The 10,145-nt window shown below is 32.4% G+C and overlaps 1 pseudogene; it reads right to left on the bottom strand.

The window, feature by feature from the left end:
* Positions 1-543: 543 nt before the first annotated feature.
* LOC145100351 (FKBP12-interacting protein of 37 kDa-like) lies at positions 544-9,913 on the bottom strand (annotated as a pseudogene).
* Between the last annotated feature and the right edge of the window lie 232 nt (positions 9,914-10,145).

Here is a 10,145-nt window from a genome sequence, read left to right as displayed (position 1 = left end):
ATGATTAGTGTTGTATTTATCATATTAACCTATTTTGTTATGATATTAGTGGTATTTATGAACTTTTATATGATATTAGTCATATTTAATTTTTTTAAATCTAAAAAATTAGCAATTAATGGTCCCCAATTAATCTCCGCCTAGCCGATTAATCCCTTGACCTCAGTCTACCGACTAGCTAACGTCGAACAATTTTTACAACCTTAGTATTACCTAATACAAATTTTACCTAAACACGATAAAACTGATTATATACAATTTCAAAACTATAAAAATATATCAAACAGAAAACACACGCCCCATTTCCAAATACCACCTTGAATGATGGTTTAAAAACAGTAGCAATCTTGTATATCATTGGTTCATTCAGTCTTTAAAAAAATGGGTTTCCTCAACGGATTCGTAAATTTGACAAGTGTAAATTGAAGAAAGATGGAAAAACATGCTATACGAATTTCAAGCATTTGTTATTCCAAAAAAAATAAAATAAAATAAAAAAATAAAAAATAGCTGCCTATTACTAAGTACTATCAGCTAGTCACTTATGATTAAGACATACAAAATGTTAATTTTGATATGTTTTTAACAGTACAAAGTAGAAACAATGTATGCAAAATTACTCATTAGCATCTTTTTGAAGCTCCTGCTTTAGCCTTTGGATCTCAGCATCTTTGTTTTCTAGCTGCTCTTCCAGGTTTACCACCTGATTCACAATTATTAACCCAATTATATTGTTATTACTATTATTATTAAGTAGAAAATAATTAAACACGCATCCATGTATAACGATAGGTTTTTTAAAGGAAAGATTAAAAAACAACCAGTTCATTTGATTTTTTCAACTTCGTTTGTGAGTCCCTCCATGTGCTTGCTTAATCCTGCATCAACAAACAACAATTGATGTTTACCAACTAGTTAATAGGAAACAATAACAATACCCCGATCCCACAAAGATGGTGGGGGGAGCCTAGATGACCTCCAGCATTAAAAATAAATAAATAATAATAATAATAATAATAATAATAATAGAATGGAATGGTGTTACCCCTCTTGGATGATTCCCCTTGTAAAATGTCAGTCCATATAGAGTCAAAAAGAAATAATAATAGAACAAGATAAGATAAAAAAAAAAAAAAAGAGTCATCTGGTTTAGGATGATCTACTGCATAGAAAACGTGAGTCCATAATAGAGATGATAATAATAATAAGTATAATAAATACGGATATGAGAAGTTAGAACATATACAATAGAAAGCCAGGAGGAGCATGTGTATAAACACCATGGTGTCCCTCCTCAGGTCTATCTAGAGATGATGTCCCTAATCAATGTGAAGATGTAAGGACTAAGTGCACAGATCCCTAGTAAAGCCCATTTTCCAAGATACGAACACATGTTATAGATCTACGATTAAGCCCCTAGAGCTCTTAGTTTACAGCAGGAAAGCAAGAAAGACCAAGGTGCAATTCCTTAAGCGGGAGGACCCTAAAATTACCTTATTGCCCTTTTATCCTATCTATTTTGTTTTTACTGTTTCATTGGCTCTAGTGGTTATGGCCTTAGCGCACTACCTACCTGTGGTTTGTCTGTTGTAATTATGGGGGACATTCCAGCAGTTGTGCGAATGGTCATAAAAGTTTAGTCTCACTTTTGAGAGGGTATTTAACCTTTTAGTTGTTAGTAGAATGGTAGCTAAGAATTCATTTGTAAAACAACTTTGTTCTTCTTGGAGAGTCCATTCCTTTCGAATGAATGGGAAAAACCTAATTTATCTTATGAATTCATAGTTTCATTATCGGTTCATATTCAAGAATGTATCAAGCTCTATTGATTGGTATCAGCGCAGTTGATGACTGGGGAAAAAATAACAAGGAGGTTAGACAACTTGGAGGAAGCCGTTAGAAAAAAGCAAGATGAACAACAAGAACAACAATCTTTGTGGATTCAACAACAAGAAAAGGCAAGGAAAGAGATGAGGGTCATCCATAATGAAATGCTCAAAATGAGGGAAGAATTACACACCCCTATGGCAGCAGATGAGAAAAACAGGGGAGGTCGGTCACCACAATCACCATCTATGAGGGAGAAAAATTGGATCCCTACCGCGGCATCAGCTACGTGACACTGGAGGCACAACCGTAACTGCCGCCGTCTCCACAATCTCTGGGGTGCGAGAACAGAAGAGAAGGTGCCGTTATCACCACCACGACTGCCGCCACCGTCGTCACCACCACCATTGCCAGAATTTGATGAAAAAAAGGAGGAAAAATTGCGCCTCGTTCTTGACTTTTAGCCAAGAAAATAAAAGAAAGGAGAGAAAGGAAGAGAAAGGAAAGGAAAAGAAAATTTGTATTCCGTGTTACCGAGTTGGAGAGAAGTGAGAGAAAAATTAAACATTTTGTTCTTTCTCTCCAAATCCTTCCAAATCGGAAAGAAAGTTAGGAGGGAAAATGATCATTTTCATTTCCTTCCTTTAATAAACTAAGGAACACCAATTTCTTTTATTTTGTTCCCACTTCCACCCATTTCCTTTCCTTCGTTAAGTTGAACTCGGAAACAGGGTGTTGAGAAAACGATGATGGAGTACAAACGGAGCGATGTGGGAAAGGAAGGTTACGCTAATAGAAGTAGCAGTAGAGTTTCTAGGTCATCACAAGATTGGGCTTCCAAACGACAAATGGGGTAAAATTAAAATCATTGGGCCAACATGATTGAAATCAAAAAATTGACTTACCTTTAAGTGTGGAACATAAAAGCCCAGTAAAACTAGACCCACGTGAAAGTAAATCAACATGAAGAAAATCAATACCAACGATGAGGGTGATTTCACCATTTCTTTCGTTCGCGTCATCCCTATGAATGGGAAAACCCTAACGCCTAGTTCTCGAGTTTAACAAAAGAAAAGAAAAGAAGAGAAAAGAAAGTTAGGAGAGGAAAGAAGAGAAAGGAAAGAAAAACAAAATTTTCTTTTGTGTTCCCGAGTTGGAGAGAAGTGGAAGGAAAATTAATCATTTTGTTCTTTCTTTCCAAATCCTCCCAAATCGGAAGGAAAGTTAGGAGAGAAAGTGATCCTTCCATTTCCCTCCAATTCCTTCCTTTAATGAAACTCAGGAACACCAATTTCTTTTATTTTCTTCTCATTTCCACCAATTTCCTTTCTTTTCTCTCGTTAAATTGAACTCGGGAATAGGGTGTAATCTATCTCATTGGTTCATAGTTGATTGATTATCAATGGATTCTGTGTCTTATTCAAGAAAATATCAGGGTCTATCAATGTCACATATGGCCCTAACCCTAACATGACATAACATCTCGATACCCTTCATTCCATATCATCTCCCAGGGTATCAATTAAAAGAAAAACTATTTGTTTAAGATTGGTAACAATTAATCAAATCACAAATATAAGATAAAGTTTCATCAAGTTGAGATTATAATCCAACATAAACAATTAATTTAGACCAGAAACACACAAGTCAATACCCACAAACAACTACTTGTCTATTATCTTGTATTATGGCATGATTGTTCATTGTGTAAATTTTGTCACCATGCTGATATTGTAACTAGAATCATGGGCTTTGAATAATCAAAATCAACATAATTCCGGAAGTCTTATTGATAACTAAATTAAATAAATAAATAGTATCTGACCTTCGAAATGATTTTTAAGCTCTAGATTATGAGATTTCTACAAAGCAAGTTTCATTGATAATTCGTGTATCTGAACCCCAGAAAATGCAAAACCAATCAGAGCACATACACAGGCTTCCACAAATCAAGGACAAAAATGTAATTTAATGTACTACCTTTCCTTCCTTTGCCTGATTTCCAATCTCCTAATTCTCCTCCTGAAGAGTCCTGCATTTAGCCATTAACATCTTCCCCATCTTACTTTGTGGAGTGAAGTTAACATCACCAATATTATCCTCTAACTCCTTCACTTTTTTATCCTTCTCCTCCACCAAATTCTGCAATCACAACAAATTAAAATATACTTCTTAACGCATGTAAACTTTTCCAATCTAAAATTTTCTTTTAATATGTTCATTCAGACCCAAAATATCTTAAATCCTTTATTACGAGTATATAAACAAAAAAGAAATTGTAACAACTATTATATGTTTATATCTACCTTTAAACGTGTAAACTCTTCATGAATTGTTGGATCAAGCAATAACCTTCTTGCCTGCAAGATTTTTCACAAAACAAATAAAAGTGACACCTTATTATAATTTAAAGATTAAAAAAAGTATAGTTTAATCATATTAATGTAGTCACTTCTTTTTCACACGTGACTTTCAAAAGTCAAAAATCAGTTGATTTAACTGTAAAAAGATCATAAGAGAGAAGAAAAAGTATTTGCATACCTGCATTGATGGAGGCTTGAGTTGTGATCTTAAATCCCGAACTGCAGACTGAAGAACTCCCAAATGAATAACTTTTTTTAATTACAATTTCAAAATATGAAAAAGTAAACAACATTTAGCATGTCAAAAAAAAGGTACCTTTAAGTTTGATATCTCTTGTTCCCGCTTTGCAATGGTTACTATAAATGCAACTTCCTTTTTCTTTGCTTTTTCTAGTTGAACAAATATAGAGTAAAAACATGAATCAGAAATCAGAAACCATGGTTAGTTAATTAGTTAACTGATGTTACTGGTTAACCTGATCTCTAAGTAACTCTTTAGAAGATTTTAAATTCTGGAGATAACTGACAGCATTTTTAGGTTCTGCATATAGAAATTAGTTTTAATATCATCAATAATAACCATAATTCATCTTTTTTTATAAGATGTTAGCTAAAGAAATATGTTACAAAAAACAACTTGTTGTAATGTAGGATTCATTCTGAAATGCAGAATGCCACTTTTGAATTTCTGACTTTGCAGCTTCAAGCTCTAACTGGGACAAAGATCATTAAGATAACAAACAAAACCATTAATATTACTGTATGATGGTTAAAGATATTTACAACATCTTTATAAAAAATAAAAATTATACATACTTGGCATGTGGCAAGATTATCTTTACAGCTCTGGAGACTACACAGGTCACAACACAGAGAAAGATATGAAAGGGTTAATTTCTGTAGGATTCAAAAATAATGTTAAAAACAGCTGATATGATATGATATTATTACCTCTCACGCAGAGATAAAATCATCCCAGTTGCTACACCTGATGCAGTTTCTTCTGTTTTTGAGTTAGCCTGAGATGCAAACAAAGTGGCAATAAATAAGACATTAATCATCAAGACATGATAACACACTATTTATAGTATGGTTTTAATATACTTTTTACTAAAAAAAAACAAAAAATAATCTATGTTTGCTAAACATCTTGAAAGATTACATGTAAATAGATTTTAATCAATACAGATAGCTATTATGTGTTGAAAAAAAAACAAAAACAAAAACAAAAACAAAGGTATTAATCTTATTACTGAAACTGATTTTGTGGAAATAAATATTCTCCCACGAAAAGTGATGTTATTTACATTAAATACATAAGAAATGATAAAACTACAAACACACCACAAAGAAAGAAGTCAAGAACAAGCACAATCTAGAAAACACCAAACAATGCATTCTCCAATGAAGGATCAAGCAAAGCCTTGGAAAACAACACAATGCTCTAGTATAATCTAATTTAATTTATCCATTGTTATCCAATATCATATATTCTAAATAATTCTTGAAGCATTTAGTCTTATGGTCATTATAGCAGGACCAGGATCAGCCTTGTGACTCTGCAATTTAGTAAAAATAGGCCCTAAAATTTGAAAGATCCGAAAATATAAACAAAACAATTCTAATATTACATTTTCTATTGCAATATACTTATAAGATAAAATTTCATTCAAAATAATATACAAAAAAGAAACTCTTGCTTCTGCTTGAAAAATGTCATCATTCTAATATTTGTTGAAACAAAATTTCCAATTACGTCTTGATAAATAATTTTATCCAATAAGTTTCTCTCAATCATCATCAAAGCCAATCCATTAAGGGCCTGTTTGATAAGGTTCTTACTGAGTCCAGTAAGAGGTGAAAGTCTGATTCGGTCCAATAAGACCGTTTGATACCACCATCTTATAGCTCTTACTAATAAATGTAGCCATGCTGACCTATGTTTATGATTGACTACTTTGCTGTGATAAAACTAGGTTGATAGTGTTAATGATGAAGATGATGATTTTTTTGTGTTTTTGTAGGACGAAGAAGATGATTGAAGTGTGTTGTATATAAAGAATCAAAAGTTAAATTTCTTTTGTAGTTTTTTGATAACATTAGCATAATGTAGATCCTTTTAGTTATAGATTCTTTTTAGCTTGTTATCATGGTCATATAATTGTATTGATTAGATGTTAGCTATCATTGTCAACAAAGTGATCAAGAATCTTTGGTAGTTTCTAATGAAATGCATTATACTTTAAGAAATATTGTGTTGCTTTTTGTTCATCTTTATGTTATATGTTTTTGGTATGTAAGTTACCATTATTGGTTTGTAATAAAAAATAATATCCAATATAATTATTCAACACGAAACATAAAAGAAGGGTAAAATGGTCATATTCAGCATCCAACACATTTAGTCAGAGGGTAATCAAACAACTTGGTTTCAGTCAAAGGTAGTTCAATCAGAGCAATTAGAGCTACAGACCCAGTCACGCCTATGACTCAGTCAACAACAATCAAACAACCCCTAAGTCGTTTTTATGTCATTGTAGGTCATAAGTAGGGGTTTAATATCTTCAATTTGGAAAACTTCTTTCTGTAGATGTAATAATAATAGGAATGGTCAACAAAATTCTATATGCAATAGATGTATTAGACAAACAATCAACACGTTTTAAAATTTTTAGAATATCAATTGTTGTTATTTTTTCCTTTAGACAAGAGATGTAGAAGTAATTTTAACTCAACATATAAAATTATAAACCATTATCATCAATATTTGATTGTCCATCTTTCTTAAACATATTATCATATCGATGAAACCTTGTAGTTAGAGAATAAAATTTTCTTAAATATTTATCTTTAGGACCTTTTTGAATGGATAAATCTCTTTTAGGACCTTTTAATACTAAGTTTTTGGATCAAAATATATCAAATGTATGAAAACCATTATCATCATCAATATTATCATTATTAACATTAACGTCAACATTAGCATCATTAACTTTATCATCATTAACAATAGCATCATCAACATTAGCCTCATCAAGACGATTTTTGATATGATGAAAGATACGATTTTTGACTTCGAAGACGAGTATTGATTCTTGCGACCGTTTCAGCCAAGTCGATTCTATTTCCATCTTGATTCTTGCGATCGAGATCCTAGAGATCCAGGGAGAAACGATTATACTTCTAAGTTCTAATCTTCATTCCCGCTTCATAACCTAAAAGGCTTAAAGGCTAAACTGATTTGGGCCTCTATTAATTCTATAACACGTAAATAAAAATTGAGGCATGTTAAGCTACACCATGTGCACCCCCTAAAGGGTTGGCTCTAATTATACTCTAGGTATTTACGATAAAACTGCTTGCTAATAGTTGAATGATTGAATCAAAACCAAAAGTTTACCAGCAATAATTTGCTTTTCGAGAGGACATTCTCTCCCAGGAAGAACCGAAGTTCCAACAACAAATTCATAGCTAGCTAACTAACTTCATAAGACCTCTTATTTATACTAAGCTAATAATCGACCTAACAAGGGAAATCACCTAAAGACCCTTAGCTCCAAGCCTTTCCTAGTTAACTTCCCCTTTCTTTGCATATTTGATCCTTATATGAGGTACACCAATTCCTTCCCCTAAACTTTCACATTGTCCTCAAACTGATCCCTTTAAAAAAATCGGTGTTTCGGTCCTATCGAACAGTAGTTCTTCAAGTTCAAAACATCTGACAACTCCAGATTTCACATACTCATCGTCACATCTTAGTATCATTAAGGCTATCACTGCTATACCTTTTTCCATCTTTCTGAACCCCTTTTCCAAATCCATACCACCATTTATACATAATGTTAATCACCTAAAAACCCTTACCTCCAGGCTTACTAGTTAATCTCCCTTTTCTTTGCATATTTGATTCGGATATGAGGTACATCAATTCCCGCCCTAAAACTTTCATATTGTCCTCAAAGTAATCGCTTTGAAAAGATACCGGTGTTTCAATCCTATCAAAAGGTAGTTCTTCAAGTTCAGAACATCTAACTACTCCAGATTTCACATACTCACCATCACATCTTAGTATCATCAAGGCTATCATTTCTATGTCATTTGCCATCTTTTAAACCCTTTTCCAAATCCTAACCACCATTTATAAATAAAGTTAATCTTAATGATGTTAATGTTGATGATACTAATAGTGATGATGATAATGTTAATGATGATAATGGTTTCGTACATTTGATGCATTTGGTCAAAGAAATTGGGAAACCCTTAACTTTAACATGATAAATATTTTAGCATTGAAAGGTCCTAAAAAAGATCTGTTCATTCATAAAAGTCCTAAAGATAAATATTTAAGAAGATTTTTTTCTCTAACTACAAGGTTTGAAATATCAATAATATGATAATATGTTTGGTTTTTTGTTTAATTTTGAAAAATTACTTTCATTAGATGATATGCGTTTAAAGTGTTATTGTAAGTCTTTTGAAATTTCACTTAAGAAAAATGCACAATCAGATATCGATAAGATTGATTTATATGTTGAGTTAAAATTACTTCTATATATCTTGCCTAAGGAAAAAAAAGACAACAATTGATATTCTAAATCTTTTTAAATGGGTTGAGTGTTTTCCTAATAATACATTTATTACATATACAATTTTGTTGACTATTCCTATAACTAGTGCATTGCAGAACGAAAATTTTCCAAATTAAAGATATTTAAGTCCTACTAACGATCTACAATAACACAAGAACGAATTAATGGATTTGCTTTCATGATGATTGACAGCAACCTATTGAATAAAACTGCTTATAAAGACGTAATTAAAAAGTTTGTTCTAACGAATATTAGAAGGATGACACTTTTGAAGTAGATGCAAGTTCCTTTTAGTATTTTATTTTGGATGAAATTTTAGTTTATAACTATATTGCAATAGAATACTATTGTTTTGCTTATCTTTTTAAATCTTTCAAGTTTTAGAGCCTATTTTTACTAAATTGTACACGGGCTCCAAAATTCTGTGGCCGACCCCAGTATAACAAACAACCTCCTTTGTTATCCAAAAAATGAACAATGTGGCCTCTTTCAATATCTTGTTACTTGTTAGTTTCCCATTTGATATCCAAGAGCCTTCTATAGTAATTCAACTAACAAACATACTTTTGTTTCTCCATTTAGGTGTTTAATACCAGCATTAGGTCAAACACCATGCTCAGATGTCTGCCTTAAGTATTTTGTAAAGATGTTGGTGTACTTTTATACTCAAAGGAGCTTTAACATAAAGCACAACACTTAATCACCACAACGTGGGGACATATCTACACTAATATGAAGACATTAATCATCTACATGAGGATGTATAACCACTAAAAAACAAACAACTAAATAGAATACCTTTTTGGAGCCAAAAATATCATCTTCCTCGTCATCAAGATCTCCAAAACTCCTCGTAGTGCCTGCAATCACATTACAGAAGTCGAACATAAAACGAAAGATAAGTTACATGGTTAAAAAAAACGCTACTAGCTGTAACTCTGACAATTGATCATAACCTGCGCTTCTTACGTGGTCGGTTCCAGGAAAATCACCATCAAAATCATCATCCTACGATTTTCGTTAATCAGAAAAGAAAATTATTAACATCAATTTAAAACCCAACAAAAAAAAACGCATACAATACAAACCCTAGAATTTATCACTTACATCGTCTATCTGAGGGTGAGGTGCCATTGGTGCGGCCACAAAAATTTAGCCAAGAACGTGATTATATCTGGATTTGAGTTTGTAGAGGGAAAGAACAATGAAAGGTAGACAAAACTGCTACGGGGTTGGGTTGCTTCGATGGTTTTCGCTTCTGCGATGGGCTCGTGACCTAGCCGCGCTTTGTTCTTTGGAACAATGAGAAAAATGGAAAATAGAGTGTGCTTGGAATTGTTTTTTAAATTTACAAGTGTGGCAGATA

Source organism: Lactuca serriola, chromosome 4, assembly GCF_051521515.1.
Source record: "Lactuca serriola cultivar US96UC23 chromosome 4, Lser_US96UC23_V15, whole genome shotgun sequence".
In the NCBI taxonomy this organism is placed as follows: Eukaryota; Viridiplantae; Streptophyta; class Magnoliopsida; order Asterales; family Asteraceae; genus Lactuca; species Lactuca serriola.
The sequence above is the reverse complement of the archived record's forward strand: the minus strand, read 5'-3'. Positions and strand labels throughout refer to the sequence as shown.